We start from the raw sequence: 17,500 nt of genomic DNA, 5'->3' as shown, positions 1-17,500 counted from the left end.
ATGAGTCAGACTCAATAGAATTGGATCCATTCCAAATAGCGAGAATTAGGATTCTTGATCCCTCTCAATCTCTCTTTCAATTCGAGGATCCAGAGAGGTGTTTTCATAGTCATCTCCGAATATTTGCCATCTCGGAATATTTTCGATTTCATTTTTCTATGATATGTCTTTCTATATGAAAATTGGTTATTTACGATGTACGATGATCCCTGTTAAGCATCCATGGCTGAATGGTTAAAGCGCCCAACTCATAATTGGTAAATTTGCGGGTTCAATTCCTGCTGGATGCACACGAACGGGAACATTCCATAAGTCTATTGGAACTGGCTCTCTATCCATGGAATCTCATCCATCATCCATACATAACGAATTGGTATGGTATATTCATACCATAACATAAGAACAATAAGAACTCGAATTCTTATCGATACTGGAACTCAGAGCATAGGAGGGAAAGTCGATTTATGGATGGAATCAAATACGCAGTATTTACAGAAAAAAGTCTTCGTTTATTGGGAAAGAATCAATATACTTTTAATGTCGAATCGGGATTCACTAAGACAGAAATAAAGCATTGGGTCGAACTCTTCTTTGGTGTTAAGGTGGTAGCTGTGAATAGCCATCGACTACCTGGAAAAGGTAGAAGAATAGGACCTATTCTGGGCCATACAATGCATTACAGACGTATGATCATTACCCTTCAACCGGGTTATTCTATTCCACTTCTAGATAGAGAAAAAAACTAAAGGAGAATACTTAATAATACGGCGAAACATTTATACAAAACACCTATCCCGAGCACACGCAAGGGAACCGTAGACAGGCAAGTGAAATCCAATCCACGAAATAATTTGATCCATGGACGGCACCGTTGTGGTAAAGGTCGTAATTCCAGAGGAATCATTACCGCAAGGCATAGAGGGGGAGGTCATAAGCGCCTATACCGTAAAATAGATTTTCGACGGAATCAAAAAGACATATCTGGTAGAATCGTAACCATAGAATACGACCCTAATCGAAATGCATACATTTGTCTCATACACTATGGGGATGGTGAGAAGAGATATATTTTACATCCCAGAGGGGCTATAATTGGAGATACTATTGTTTCTGGTACAAAAGTTCCTATATCAATGGGAAATGCCCTACCTTTGAGTGCGGTTTGAACTATTGATTTACGTAATTGGAAGTAACCAATTAGGTTTACGACGAAACCTAGAAATCGATCACTGATCCAATTTGACTACCTCTACGGGATAGACCTCAACAGAAAACTGTTGAGTAACGGCAGCAAGTGATTGAGTTCAGTAGTTCCTCATAGAAAATTATTGGCTCTAGAGATATGGTAATATGGAGAAGACAAAATTGTTTGAAGCACGCACAGAACCGGAAGCGCCCCTTGTTTCAAAGAGAGGAGGACGGGTTATTCACATTTAATTTGATGGTCAGAGGCAAATTGAAAGCTAAGCAGTGGTAATTAAGACCCCCGGGGGAAAATAGGGATGTCTCCTACGTTACCCATAATATGTGGAAGTATCGACGTAATTTCATAGAGTCATTCGATCTGAATGCTACATGAAGAACATAAGCCAGATGACGGAACGCAGAGACCTAGGATGTAGAAGATCATAACATGAGCGATTCGGCAGATTTGGATTCCTTTCCTATATATCCACTCATGTGGTACTTCATCATATGATTCATATAAGATCCATCTGTCTAGAGATCGTCATATACATCTAGAAAGCCGTATGCTTTGGAAGAAGCTTGTACAGTTTGGGAAGGGGTTTTTTGAGAGAAAAGAAGAATCTACTTCAACCGATATGCCCTTAGGCACGGCCATGCATAACATAGAAATCACACGTGGAAGGGGTGGGCAATTAGCTAGAGCAGCAGGTGCTGTAGCGAAACTCATTGCAAAAGAGGGTAAATCGGCCACTTTAAGATTACCATCTGGGGAGGTCCGTTTAGTATCCCAAAACTGCTTAGCAACAGTCGGACAAGTGGGTAATGTTGGGGTGAACCAAAAAAGTTTGGGTAGAGCCGGATCTAAGTGTTGGCTAGGTAAACGCCCCGTAGTAAGAGGGGTAGTTATGAACCCTGTGGACCACCCCCATGGGGGCGGTGAAGGGAAAGCTCCCATTGGTAGAAAAAAACCCACAACCCCTTGGGGTTATCCTGCGCTTGGAAGAAGAACTAGGAAAAGGAAAAAATATAGCGATAGTTTTATTCTTCGTCGCCGTAAGTAAATACGTAACTAGGAATATGGAAAATTGCATTTTTGGAATTTGCAATAATGCGATGGGCGAACGACGGGAATTGAACCCGCGCATGGTGGATTCACAATCCACTGCCTTGATCCACTTGGCTACATCCGCCCCTTATCCAGCTAAAGGATTTTTTGCTTTTTTCCATTGATCATTATTCTATTTATTCTGACCTCCGTACTTCGATCGAGATATTGGACATAGAATGCCACTCTTTAAAAAGGAAAAAAGGAGTAATCAGCTGTGACACGAAAAAAAACGAATCCTTTTGTAGCTCATCATTTATTGGCAAAGATAGAAAAGGTCAATATGAAGGAGGAGAAAGAAACAATAGTAACGTGGTCCCGGGCATCTAGCATTCTACCCACAATGGTTGGCCATACAATCGCGATTCATAATGGAAAGGAACATATACCTATTTACATAACAAATCCTATGGTAGGTCGCAAATTGGGGGAATTCGTGCCTACTCGGCATTTCACGAGTTATGAAAATGCAAGAAAGGATACTAAATCTCGTCGTTAACTGAATTCTGAATAGAAAGATTAAGAAGAAAAAAAAGATTCAAAATAAAGACAGAAATACCCAATATCTTGCTAGAACAAGATATTGGGTATTTCTGTCTTTTCTTTCTTCAAAAATTCTTATATGTTAGCAGAAAAACCTTATCCATTAATAGATGGAACTTCAACAGCAGCTAAGTCTAGAGGGAAGTTGTGAGCATTACGTTCGTGCATTACTTCCATACCAAGGTTAGCACGGTTGATGATATCAGCCCAAGTATTAATAACGCGACCTTGACTATCAACTACAGATTGGTTGAAATTGAAACCATTTAGGTTGAAAGCCATAGTACTAATACCTAAAGCAGTGAACCAGATTCCTACTACAGGCCAAGCAGCCAAGAAGAAGTGTAAAGAACGAGAGTTGTTGAAACTAGCATATTGGAAGATTAATCGGCCAAAATAACCATGAGCAGCCACAATATTATAAGTTTCTTCCTCTTGACCAAATTTGTAACCCTCATTAGCAGATTCATTTTCAGTAGTTTCCCTGATCAAACTAGAGGTTACCAAGGAACCATGCATAGCACTGAATAGGGAACGCGCCGAATACACCAGCTACACCTAACATGTGGAATGGATGCATAAGGATGTTGTGCTCTGCCTGGAATACAATCATAAAGTTGAAAGTACCAGAGATTCCTAAAGGCATACCATCAGAAAAGCTTCCTTGACCAATAGGGTAAATCAAGAAAACAGCAGTAGCAGCTGCAACAGGAGCTGAATATGCAACAGCAATCCAAGGACGCATACCCAGACGGAAACTAAGTTCCCACTCACGACCCATATAACAAGCTACACCAAGTAAGAAGTGTAGAACAATTAGCTCATAAGGACCACCATTGTATAACCACTCATCAACAGATGCAGCTTCCCAAATTGGGTAAAAGTGCAATCCGATCGCCGCAGAAGTAGGGATAATAGCACCAGAGATAATATTGTTTCCATAAAGTAAAGAACCAGAAACAGGCTCACGAATACCATCAATATCTACTGGAGGGGCAGCGATGAAGGCGATAATAAATACAGAAGTTGCGGTCAATAAGGTAGGGATCATCAAAACACCGAACCATCCGATGTAAAGACGATTTTCAGTGCTAGTTATCCAGTTGCAGAAGCGACCCCACAGGCTTGTACTTTCGCGTCTCTCTAAAATTGCAGTCATGGTAAGATCTTGGTTTATTCAAATTGCAAGGACTCCCAAGCACACGTATTAACTAGAATATAGATAATAGAAGGCTTGTTATTTAACAGTATAACATAGACTATATACCAATGTCAACCAAGTCAGCCCAAAGATTAGCTATCCATATAACTAAATTAACCAAACCAATAATTTTGTATTTGTAAATGAAGTGAGTCAAAGTTTTTAACTTTGATGAGTCTTTTCTATATGGGTTGCCCGGGACTCGAACCCGGAACTAGTCGGATGGAGTAGATAATTCTTCCTTGTTACAATAGAGAAAAATCCCTCCCCAAATCGTGCTTGCATTTTTCATTGCACACGACTTTCCCTATGTAGAAATAGCCAATTTCTATTCCAAAGAGGAAGTTCTACTAATTTTTTTAATTAGTAACTTGATTCACCTACTCTTTATTATAATAAAAAGAACATTTCAGAATGAAAAATAGAAAAGTTTTTTCTTGATCATTTATCAACCCTTTCCTGTTTCTTAATTTCGTCTAATGATTAATTAAGAGGGTTGACCAGGTCATTGATACGTATAATATCCAAATACCAAATACGCTCAGTGTGTGATCCACAGAAAGAAAAAAGAGTTGTTTTGGTGAACATCAAAGAAAAAACTTGCTCTTCTTCCATAAAAAATTCTTCTAAAAATGCCGAACCCAATCGTTGCATAAAAGTTCGTACCGTGCTTTTATGTTTCCGAGCTAAAGTTCTAGCGCATGAAAGTCGAAGTATATACTTTAGTCGATACAAAGTCCGTTTTTTCGAAGATCCACTATGATAATGAAAAAGATTTCTACATATCCGACCAAATCGATCAAGAATATCCCAATCTGATAAATCTGTCCAAATGGGTTTACTAATAGGATGCCCCGATCCAGTACAAAATTGAGCTTTTGATAAGTATCCTATGAGGAGAGTAGCGGGGACTATGGTATCGAATTTTTTCATTCGAGTATCTATTAGAAATGACTTCTCCAGCATTTGATTCCTTACTAACAAAGAACTTTTTGGTACACTTGAAAGGTACCCCATAAAATCGAAGCAAGAGTTTGCTAATTGGTTTATATGGATTCTTCGCGGCTGAGTCCAAAAACAGAAATAATATTGCCAGAAATTGATAAGGTAGCATTTCCATTTCTTCTTCAAAAAAAAAGTGCCTTTTGATGCAAGAATTGCCTTTCCTTGATATCGAACATAATGCATAAGAGGATCCATAAAGAACCATAGGGTTTTCCGAGAAAAACCAGGGTACATTATCCCAAAATGTTCCATCTTCCTAGAAAAGTGGATTCGTTCCAGAAAAGTTCCAGAAGATGCTAATGGTAAGCAAGAAGATTGTTTACGAAGAAACAACAAAAAAAATTCATATTCTGATACATAAGAGTTATATAGGAATCGAAACAGTCTTTTATTTTCTTTTTGAAAATAAAAAATGGATTTCATTGAAGTAATAAAACTATTCCAATTCGAATAATAGTTGAGAAAGAATCGCAATAAATGCAAAGATGGAACATCTTGGATACGGTATTGAAGGAGTTGAACCAGGATTTCCAAATGGATAGGATAGGGTATTTCTATATGTGATAGATAATCCAAATGCAAAAATTTGTCTTCTAAAAAGGGAAATATTGAATGAATAGAGCGTAAATTCTGAAACTTTGGTATTTCTTTTTCTTTCGGACAAAATAATTCCCGTAGCGAGAATGGGATTTCCACAACGATCGCAAACCCTTCAGATAGAATCTGAGAATAAAACTCAGAATAAAAATAATTTTTGTAATCCAATAATCGATCTTGGTTAGGATGATTAACCGAGTTATCCAAAAAATTCTGCTGATACATTCGAATAATTAAACGTTTCACAAGTAGTGAACTAAATTTCTTGTTATTACAACTAACAACTATTTCCACAGGTTCAGAACCATTTAATCCATAATGGTGGGCAAATGCATAAATATATTCCTGAAAGAGAAGTGGGTAGACAAAGTATTGTTGACGAGATTTATGTTTTTCTGAATACCCTTCGAATTTTTCCATTTGTATTTCTACTTGAATCAGAGAGAAGAAGCATTTCTCGGTTTATCGAATGATGATACATAGTGCAATATGGTCAGAACAGGGTGTTGCATTTTTAATACAAACCCTGGAAAGAAAGGGAGTCTAATCCACAGATCTTTTTCTGCTCCTTTTCTACCCAATTAGTTTATGTTTGTTCTAATTAAAAAAAAAGAACAGAACAAGTTTTTTATTTTTGCAGGCCAATCGCTCTTTTGACTTTGGAATACAGCCTCTTTATCAATATACTGCTTCTTTTACACATTCAATCCATAACATCCCTTATTCAATCCATAATCAAGAATAATTAGGATTTCTAAAAAAAAAAGAAAAAATAAAGGGTCCACTCATAGGAAAACCCAACCTTTCCCCGCATCCGGCACTAATCTATTTTTAACGTCTAATTAGAGCGGGGAATCATTCCAATTAGGAAGTTCAGCTCGTTGCTTTTTATTTTACCAGAATTGGAGCCAGGCTCTATCCATTTATTCATTAGACCCAGAAAATCGTAATTTTGGATTCCATTCAAAAAAGATTGATTTTATTACGACATGCTATTTTTTCCATTCATTACCTTTGAGGATCAGTCGTGGTCTTCTAGACTCTACCAAGAGTCTGGACGAATTTGTTGTTTCATCCAAATGTGTAAAAGATCATAGTCGCACTTAAAAGCCGAGTACTCTACCATTGAGTTAGCAACCCAGATAAAAAAAGGATCTTAGATACGATCGAAATCCAAAAATCAATGGAATTACACCGCGCGCTTCTGTCAAAACATTGAACTAGCAAGACATCAAAAGATTTTTTTATCGACCATGAAAAACACTCAAATGCCAAAACGAACAGGTCCGGTTAAATTCCACTAAAGTAAAGTTAAAAAAAGAGCGACCCTAATCACGATGGCCAAATTCTCCTTATTTTTAGCGATTTTTATTAAAAAAAAATATATATTATATTGTATGAGAATACATGCAAGAGGAACACCCTTATCATTTGAGCGAAGTGTAGGCGGAAAAATTGAATATGGAGTGAGGATAAAGAGACCCATCTATCTACAAATTCTATTTGTTCAATAGACCTTTGTCAATGGAAATACAATGGTAAGAAAACAAATTAGATAGAAAAAGTAAATAAAATAGGGGCTTATGTTGAATTGGCACGATATAATATAAATCCAAATAGGATTAAAAAAGAGGTAAATTGTGTCTAAATAATTAGACAACTAGGAATACTAATAATCTTCTCCTATCCTACTTTTTGATTCATTTAGTTCTTCAATTAACTCAAAGTTCTTTCTTTTTCTTTAAAGAATTCCGCCTTCCTTAAAATATCATAAACAGTTCTTGTTGGTTGAGCACCCTTTTCAAGGAAATAGAGAATAGCTGGAACATTTAAACAAGTTTGATTCTTTATCGGATCATAAAAACCTACTTTTTGAAGATCTCTTCCTTCTCTTCGAGATCGAACATCAATTGCAACGATTCGATAGACAGCTTATTGGGATAGATGTAGATAAACAACGCCCCCCCCTAGAAACGTATAGGAGGTTTTCTCCTCATACGGCTCGAGAAAATGATTCGAATTTCTGTCGATAATAATAGAAATTAGACTATGACGTGCATTAATTTCCTTACAGAAAAAACAAATTTCATTTATACTCATGACTCAAGTGGGCTAATTTTGCCTGACAAACTTCGAAGGCAAAATCCTTCCAAAATTTTTGAGTCGTCTTTAAACTCTTTTCTTTGTCTCATTTCGAACGAATTGACTTTTATTCCTTATTCTGATCCAACTCTGTTGTTGAGACAATTGAAAATTGTGTTTACTTGTTCTGGAATCCTTTATCTTTGATTTGTGAAATCCTTGGGTTTAGACATTACTTCGGGAATTCCTATTTTTTTCTTTCAAAAGAGTAGCAACATACCCTTTTTTCTTATTTCCTTCGATAAAGCATTTATCTCTTCTATAGAAATCTAATAAGAGGGATTGATTCTGATATACTTTTATTGGACTTTATTCTTATTTTAACCTTTCGATTTATTTCTATATTAAGGATAGACTGACAAAGTTGGCCTAATTTATTAGTTTTCACTAACCCTAGATTCTTTCCCTTGATAAAAAAAATTCTGTCCTCTCGAGCTCCATCGTGTACTATGTTACTTAAACCCAGCGCAAATTTGGTTCGGAACGAATAGAACAGGCTATGTCGAGCCAAGAGCATTTTCATTACTATGGAAAATGATGGATAGAAAAATCCACAATCGATCATGTCCTTCAAGTCGCACGTTGCTTTCTACCACATCGTTTTAAACGAAGTTTTACCATAACAAACATTCCTCTTTTCATTGCAAAGTGGTATAGAGAATTGATCCAATATGGATGGAATCATGAATAGTCATTGGTTTAGTTTTTTTATACTAATTAAAACTTGCTATCTATGGAGCAATATGGATAAAAGAAAGTAAGTATTTATCCGGGAAGCCTCCGCCAAGATCCAATTTATTTAAACCCATATTAAAATTCTATCATATGAATGAAACATAGTTTGAAAAAGACGACTAAACAAGTTTGCTTAAAACTTATTTATTCTTAAATTTCCACCCTCAACGGATGGCTCGAGATGATCAATCTTGAAGTGAGAAAAGAAGGATTGACTCTTCCTCAATAAATAAACTATCAACCTCCAAAAAAGTTTAATTAATTTAATTACTAGAATTAGAATTCTAGTAGTAATATATTTTTTCAGTACCAAAAACAATTAACTATAATAACTAAATAAACTATTCCAATGAAAAGATTGAAAGTTTTTGGTAGTTATAGAATTCTCGTACTTCTTCAACTCGAATACCAAAAGGAAGAAAAAAATATGACTAAGTGATTTTATTTTATAGTAGAGGCATATCCTGAATGTGCTTGATAGATCCCATTTTTTCATGAAAATAAAGATAGTCAATTTGACTGGACTTAAGACTTTATTATGTTTTCTGAGAAAGAATAAGATATCATTATTCTCTTTAATAAACTTTTGTCTCGTACGGAATACTATATGATTTCACCGTTTGTTTCATCAGAAACAATCTGGGACGGAAGGATTCGAACCTCCGAGTAACGGGACCAAAACCCGCTGCCTTACCACTTGGCCACGCCCCATTTCGGGTTTTATGCGACACTAATAAACACTAGTATGTTTATTTGTTATTCGTCAATACCATTTCAATTACATAAAAAAGGAGGGATATTCTCTTGCTAGTATTCTACACATGCGGATAATATAGAATCAAAAAAATGCATTGATCATTACATGGAATTCTATTAAGATATTATATGAAAGTCGAATTTATTCCACTCTCATTTGAGAGTGCAAATACAAGGAGGTATTTTGTGTTTGGGAAAGTCCGAAGAAAAAAGATTTTGAATCTGCCTTTTCCTTCTTTCCCTTAAAAAAATAACTCAAGAAAAATCCAATTATTTACTCTACAAGAATGAAATGCTTGTTATGCCTAATATACTTAGTTTAACCTGTATCTGTTTTAATTCTGTTCTTTATCCTACTAGTTTTTTCTTTGCCAAATTACCCGAAGCTTATGCTATTTTCAATCCAATCGTGGATATTATGCCTGTTATACCTCTATTCTTTTTTCTATTAGCCTTTGTTTGGCAAGCTGCTGTAAGTTTTCGATGAAATCTTTAGTACTCTGTATGCCAAATTGAATGATGTGTTCATTCCAAAAAAATTTAAAAATGGGTAAAAGCCGAGAAGTTTTATATTTTTATATTATGAACCTTCGATTCTAAAATTTAAATTCTTCTACATTGAATGGGTAGCTACAGCAATAAATTTGGATCAGCCTTTCTACTCCCCTGCACCTAGGTTGAGCAGGTACCTAAAGGTACCTACACAATACCTAACCACCTAACCCTATTTTTGCTATTGATAAGAGTGCTTATTATAAAAGAATTCTTGCAATTTTTTTCAAGAATTCTTTTTTGCATTTTTAGGTATAAAAAAAAAACCATCCTAGTGGATCCGTGTGGTAAGGAAAAACTGGTAATCTATTCCTTAAAAAAAAATCTTGGAGATTATGTAATGCTTACTCTCAAACTTTTTGTTTATACAGTAGTGATATTCTTTGTTTCACTCTTTATCTTTGGATTCTTATCTAATGACCCAGGACGGAATCCTGGACGCGAGGAGTAAAAATTCAGTTTTTTTTTTTTCTTATTGGATTTGTTTCGTACATTTATCTATGAGAAAATCCGGGGGTCAGAATTCTTTCCAATTCGAAAGTCCCAAATGATCCAAGGGAGCGGAAAGAGAGGGATTCGAACCCTCGGTACAAAAAAATTGTACAACGGATTAGCAATCCGCCGCTTTAGTCCACTCAGCCATCTCTCCACGTTCCAAAGCGAAAGGTTTCCGTGATATGATATAGGCAAGAAATAAGAAATAACGGTTGCAAAAAACCCCCTTTTTTTCTTTCAAAAGTCTATAAAAATTATATTGCCAATTCCATTTTAATTATATTCTTTTTTCTTAATGTTAATAAAAAAAGAAGAAAATTCTTGTTTTTTCTTTCTAAAAATCGATATTGGCCGAGAGACAATCAAATAGATTTTCTCTTTAGCGGGCATTTCCATATAGGACTTGTTATAATTATAATAAAACAAGCAGGTTATATAAAAAAAAACGCTTTTTTTGTCGATTATTTATCAAGAAAGCAAAAAGGGTTCTTATCAAATCCACCATAAAATTGGAAAGAAGCATAAAGTAAGTAGACCTGACTCCTTTAATGATGCCTCTATCCGCTATTCTGATATATAAATTCGATGTAGATGAAATTGTATAAGCGAATTTTTTTTATTTCCTTAGACTTAGACCGCGCAAGACAAGAATTTTTCGCTATTTACGATTTCATATTCTTGTTACTAGATGTTCTATAGGAATAAGAAGAAATCGCAACTCCTTTGCGCTACACATAAAATTGGATTTCGAAGGTCCATTTTTTTTTTCAGAATCCTCTATTTTAGTTCTTCCACCCATGCAATAGAGAGGGAATGGGAAAAGAAGGGTTACTTTTATTTTCATTTTTCCCTTAAAAGATAGACTTTGAAATAGGAGTCTTGGAATAATGCTGAATTCAAAGGTTTATTTCTTTCTATAGTATAAGAAAAACAATTTATTTCTATTTCTATAGTATAAGAAAAACAAATAGTATAAGAAAAACAAATCGAATCAAATTCATGGATTTACCACGACCTCGGTTGTGACTGTGACTCCATAGATAAAAATGGGAAATTTCTCTCTTCGAGACCATTGAAAAAGGGCATTGAACGACAAAGAAATCGTCCACAGATAATAAAACTATCATATGCCTTGGAAAGTGATATGAGGTGCTCGGAAATGGTTGAAGTAATTGAATAGGAGGATCACTATGACTATAGCCCTTGGTAGAATTCCTAAAGAAGAAAATGATCTATTTGATACTATGGATGACTGGTTACGAAGGGACCGTTTCGTTTTTGTAGGATGGTCTGGCCTATTGCTCTTTCCTTGTGCTTATTTCGCTTTAGGGGGTTGGTTTACAGGGACAACTTTTGTAACTTCTTGGTATACCCATGGATTGGCTAGTTCCTATTTGGAAGGTTGTAATTTCTTAACCGCAGCAGTTTCTACCCCTGCCAATAGTTTAGCACACTCTTTGTTGCTACTATGGGGGCCCGAAGCACAAGGAGATTTTACTCGTTGGTGTCAATTAGGCGGTCTATGGACTTTTGTAGCTCTCCACGGGGCTTTTGCACTAATAGGTTTCATGTTACGCCAATTTGAACTTGCTCGGTCTGTTCAATTGCGGCCTTATAATGCAATCTCATTCTCTGGTCCAATTGCTGTTTTTGTTTCTGTATTCCTTATTTATCCACTGGGGCAATCTGGTTGGTTCTTTGCGCCGAGTTTTGGCGTAGCAGCGATATTTCGATTCATCCTTTTCTTCCAAGGATTTCATAATTGGACGTTGAACCCATTTCATATGATGGGAGTTGCCGGAGTATTAGGTGCGGCTCTGCTATGCGCTATTCATGGAGCGACCGTAGAAAACACTCTATTTGAGGACGGTGATGGTGCAAATACCTTCCGTGCTTTTAACCCAACTCAAGCTGAAGAAACTTATTCCATGGTCACTGCTAACCGCTTTTGGTCCCAAATCTTTGGTGTTGCTTTTTCCAATAAACGTTGGTTACATTTCTTTATGCTATTTGTACCCGTCACCGGTTTATGGATGAGTGCTATTGGCGTAGTTGGCTTGGCTCTGAACTTACGTGCCTATGACTTTGTTTCCCAGGAAATCCGTGCAGCGGAAGATCCTGAATTTGAGACTTTCTACACCAAAAATATTCTTTTAAACGAGGGTATTCGTGCGTGGATGGCAGCTCAGGATCAGCCTCATGAAAATCTTATATTCCCTGAGGAGGTTCTACCACGTGGAAACGCTCTTTAATGGAACTTTCGTTTTAGCTGGTCGTGACCAAGAAACCACCGGCTTTGCTTGGTGGGCTGGGAATGCCAGACTTATCAATTTGTCCGGTAAACTGCTTGGAGCTCATGTAGCCCATGCCGGATTAATCGTATTCTGGGCCGGAGCAATGAACCTATTTGAAGTGGCCCATTTCGTACCAGAAAAGCCCATGTATGAACAAGGGTTGATTTTACTTCCACACTTAGCTACTCTAGGTTGGGGAGTAGGGCCAGGGGGGGAAGTTCTAGATACTTTTCCGTACTTTGTATCTGGCGTACTTCACCTAATTTCCTCCGCAGTCTTAGGCTTCGGTGGCATTTATCACGCGCTTCTGGGACCCGAGACTCTTGAGGAATCTTTTCCATTCTTTGGTTATGTCTGGAAAGATAGAAATAAAATGACTACAATTTTGGGTATTCACTTAATTTTGTTAGGTCTAGGTGCTTTTCTTCTAGTACTCAAGGCTCTTTATTTTGGCGGTGTATATGATACCTGGGCCCCTGGGGGGGGAGATGTAAGAAAAATTACCAATTTGACCCTTAGCCCCAGTGTTATATTTGGTTATTTACTAAAATCTCCTTTTGGTGGAGAAGGGTGGATTGTTAGTGTAGATGATTTAGAAGATATAATTGGTGGGCATGTATGGTTGGGTTTTATTTGTGTATTTGGCGGAATTTGGCATATTTTAACCAAACCCTTCGCATGGGCTCGCCGTGCATTTGTATGGTCTGGAGAAGCTTACTTGTCTTATAGTTTAGCTGCTTTATCTGTCTTTGGTTTTATCGCTTGTTGTTTTGTATGGTTCAATAATACAGCTTATCCGAGTGAGTTTTATGGACCCACCGGGCCAGAAGCTTCTCAAGCTCAAGCATTTACTTTTCTAGTTAGAGACCAGCGTCTTGGAGCTAATGTGGGATCCGCTCAAGGACCCACAGGTTTAGGTAAATATCTAATGCGTTCCCCAACTGGGGAGGTTATCTTTGGAGGGGAAACTATGCGTTTTTGGGACCTTCGTGCTCCATGGTTAGAACCTCTAAGGGGCCCCAACGGTTTGGACTTGAGTAGGTTGAAAAAAGACATACAACCTTGGCAAGAACGACGCTCAGCAGAATATATGACCCACGCTCCTTTAGGCTCTTTAAATTCCGTGGGTGGCGTAGCTACCGAGATCAATGCAGTTAATTATGTCTCTCCTAGAAGTTGGTTATCAACTTCTCATTTTGTTCTAGGATTCTTCTTTTTTGTGGGCCATTTATGGCATGCAGGAAGAGCCCGAGCTGCTGCAGCAGGTTTTGAAAAGGGAATCGATCGTGATTTGGAACCTGTTCTTTACATGAACCCTCTTAACTAAGATTTTCTTATTTATACCTGTTCTACTTTTTTTCTGTTCTGGCTCGGTTATTCCATCTAGCCGAGCCATTCATTCCTTTTTATGAAAGAAAGATAAGGGACAGAAAAAAAAAAATGAAAGAAACAAACGTATTCAATAAGCAAAAGGAGAGAGAGGGATTCGAACCCTCGATAGTTCCTAGAACTATACCGGTTTTCAAGACCGGAGCTATCAACCACTCAGCCATCTCTCCACAGCCTAATCCTTATTTTACTCCTACAAATAGAACATAGCCATATAAAAAATAAAAAGATTTATTAGCCTCTAGAAAGATATCAGATACAAGTTCCTTTTCGATATATCTCTGTATACTGTATACACGGATACAGGATCCGCTATACCCGCTTGTGAAATAAAGAGTAAATAATCTCTTCTCACCCCCATATCCAAATAAAAAAGCGGTTTAAGTAATAAATTTGAATTAAAGAGAAGAATCAATGGATTCATGATTAAACCCCTCCTACTTCTTGTATTTTTTTACAATTTTGGTTTAAGTGAGGGATCAAATATGTAGTCAACTTTATTTGATGGTAGCTTGGAGGATTAGAAATATGACTATTGCTTTCCAATTAGCTGTTTTTGCATTAATTGCGACTTCCTCAGTCTTAGTAATTAGTGTACCCCTTGTATTTGCTTCTCCTGATGGTTGGTCAAATAATAAAAATGTTGTATTTTCCGGTACATCGTTATGGATTGGACTAGTCTTTCTCGTAGCTATTCTGAATTCTCTCATTTCTTAAATTAAATTTGGTTAATATTTATTAACCCCATAAAAAAGAAATAATAAAGGCCATTTCTTCTAAAAAATTAGAATAGTGAGACGTATTAAAACGCAATTTGCGTTCCGAATTGCTAGCTCTTCTCTTTCAGTATTATGAAATTCCATTCCCATTAGAATATTCATTCACAGATAATAAAAAAAGGAAAACTCTAATATAATAGAAAATGAAATGAAACGGTCGACCCAGACATAGAAGGTCGACCCAGGCGGATATACGCTATAAAATATATACCGTAGCGAGCGTAGTTCAATGGTAAAATATCTCCTTGCCAAGGAGAAGATACGGGTTCGATTCCCGCCGCTCGCCCGCTTAATTTATCAAAGTACTATGATAAAAAGTTTAGTCTAGTTAACTGTTTAACTACTTATATTAAATTAAGTATTAATTAGGTGTTAGTCTAGTGCCGTATCCCTTACTATCTTACCCTTCCTTTGCATCCCACTCAAAAAAAGAGGGCGCTCCGGAGGCAGAAATAGAACTCGCCAACAGAGCTCCAAAAATTGGGTATTAACTGAGACAAACAACGGGCAAACTTTTTTTAAAGGGAAGAGAGAGGTAGACTGTCCCTTTCGTTTCATTTTTATTTTCTGCAGGGTAGGGAGAAGCCTTGCGCCTTCTTTTTTTGAAGGCAAGTGACTTCGCAAACTGCTCAATTTTGCCCTCTAGGGCCGGGAACTAATGAATAAAAAAGGGTTGGATACGCCCCTCTACCATATCTAGAGAAATAGAATAGTCCTTTTATACAGACTGCTAAGTGCGGAGACGGGAATCGAACCCGTGACCTCAAGGTTATGAGCCTCGTGAGCTACCAAACTGCTCTACTCCGCTCTGGAGTACCAGAAACTGGTGGACAAAAAAGGCTTGAATACAAGCCTCTAACATGTCTAGACAAAGAGAATACTCCTTTTATACAGAATGGAGCGGGTAGCGGGAATCGAACCCGCATCGTTAGCTTGGAAGGCTAGGGGTTATAGTCGACGTTGGTTGATTATTTTTAACGTCTCTAATTCAAAACCGAACATGAAATTTTGATTTCATTCGGCTCCTTTATGGATATTCTCACCACTTAACATCTATGTCAGCTTTTCTATTTGAATGGAACCAAAGCTCTCCGCTTTCTAGATGATCCTTATAGAGTAGGAGATAGAAATTCTATCTAAATCCATCTAATCTACTTACTTCGTTCCCTAATTTCATTCAAGAGATCCTGAGGAAAAGAATTGGGTTTCCACCGAGCTTAAACAATATGCGGATGGTTCTAGTAAACCAAAACTATCGTTTTTTAGCTATTTGGCTTCCTTATTCCTTATTTTAAGAAGATTTAGTTACGATTGGAAATCAACTTTTTTGTATCTTCATCCATAGATCCTTTACTCATATTTTCAAAATTGGAATACTTAATCCAATGCAAAATTATGCTTCGCGACTCTGTACTCATAATCCTATTTTTATTTTGGATGCAATTTAAATTAGTCTTTGGATACAAATCGCCAGAATGTATATTCTTCCTCAATATGCTATTGAGAGGAAAAGGATTTAATCCTTTATAAGAACTAAAGTTTTCATCGGAATATAAAAATAAAAAACTTAAGGATGCCTTAAGTATATCATTTCAAATTCAGTTATTATATAGAACGAATCACACTTTTACCACTAAACTATACCCGCTACATTGTAGATTATGGTATAAATGGTACCCTTTGTCAAGGATAGCCATTTGACAAGAAGGCTAATTCCCCCTTATTGAATCAGATGGAGAAGGTTCATGACACTGAGCCGTTGGTACTTCTACTTCGATCGCTCGCCTTTACTTTAGGATTTAGATAGCCCCTCTGGTCTGTAAAAAAAATCTTTTCTTACCATGCTAATAGCGCCTGAACCAAATGTATTTATTTTGATTAGGATCCTATTCTACGGTTACGACTACAATAATAATTATTTACTTTGCAAGGACGTAAGTGTGTCAGACTGCTAAATTGTTTTATTATTCCTACAATATAAACTAGGGGATATAGGGGGTAACACTGTCCCTATAAATTCCTTTTTCCTTTTCTTTTTTGTCCAGAATTGAACAAAAAAGAAATTATGGAAGATGTTTTCTTCCCCCATTAAGTCCGAGCCATAGAGTAAGAGTGAGATGAGTTTTCCAAATTCATCATAGACTTTCCCTATGGCTTGATAGAAGTAAGCAGCAAAGAGTCGTAACTTAAAGAAAAAAACGGACAGGGCCGACAGATTTACCTGATGTAAAGAAGATCCTAAAAGTCTCTGATTAGTCGACTCTCTCCATTTAACACTTTCCTCTCTCTCCTTTTTTCCACTGACTCAATTCTAGTTTATTAGATTCTTGTTTAAAAGAATGAAAAAAGTTCAATAGAACTAAGAACACATAAAAAATAGCATAGAGGATCAAGGCCATTACCAAAAGTTCCTCCCAAGGATCCTATATCCTATTGGGTATCTGTTCCCCGCCTTTTCCCGCTAGGATCGGAAATCTTATATTTTCCATATCCATATACCGTTGAATCCTTGGGGTTCCAGAATCCGCCTATTTTACTAGTCTTCGGAAACGGAAAACCCTGAACCAAGAAGAGTTGGATATGTTATGTAGGGTATGTTTTTTTTTTATTAATTTTATTTTGAGCTCTCAAGATATCGATATATACATATACAATCTCTACATAATGTCTCTCTCTCTATCTCTATATATTATATATATAATATGTACATTATGCAGTA

The 17,500-nt window shown here is 36.7% G+C and overlaps 3 non-coding genes across 3 annotated transcripts; 1 reads left to right on the top strand and 2 right to left on the bottom strand.

Moving 5' to 3' along the window:
- Positions 1-10,385: 10,385 nt before the first annotated feature.
- On the bottom strand, positions 10,386-10,473 carry TRNAS-GCU (transfer RNA serine (anticodon GCU)). The gene has a single exon. It is a non-coding gene; the product is annotated as a tRNA-Ser (tRNA).
- A 3,611-nt stretch (positions 10,474-14,084) lies between these two features.
- Positions 14,085-14,172, bottom strand: TRNAS-UGA (transfer RNA serine (anticodon UGA)). Its single transcript has one exon. It is a non-coding gene; the product is annotated as a tRNA-Ser (tRNA).
- Positions 14,173-14,996: 824 nt separating this feature from the next.
- On the top strand, positions 14,997-15,067 carry TRNAG-GCC (transfer RNA glycine (anticodon GCC)). The gene has a single exon. It is a non-coding gene; the product is annotated as a tRNA-Gly (tRNA).
- Positions 15,068-17,500: the final 2,433 nt, after the last annotated feature.

The sequence above is a fragment of the Aegilops tauschii genome, unplaced genomic scaffold (genome assembly GCF_002575655.3).
Source record: "Aegilops tauschii subsp. strangulata cultivar AL8/78 unplaced genomic scaffold, Aet v6.0 ptg001081l_obj, whole genome shotgun sequence".
Taxonomy (NCBI): domain Eukaryota; kingdom Viridiplantae; phylum Streptophyta; class Magnoliopsida; order Poales; family Poaceae; genus Aegilops; species Aegilops tauschii.
The sequence above is the reverse complement of the archived record's forward strand: the minus strand, read 5'-3'. Positions and strand labels throughout refer to the sequence as shown.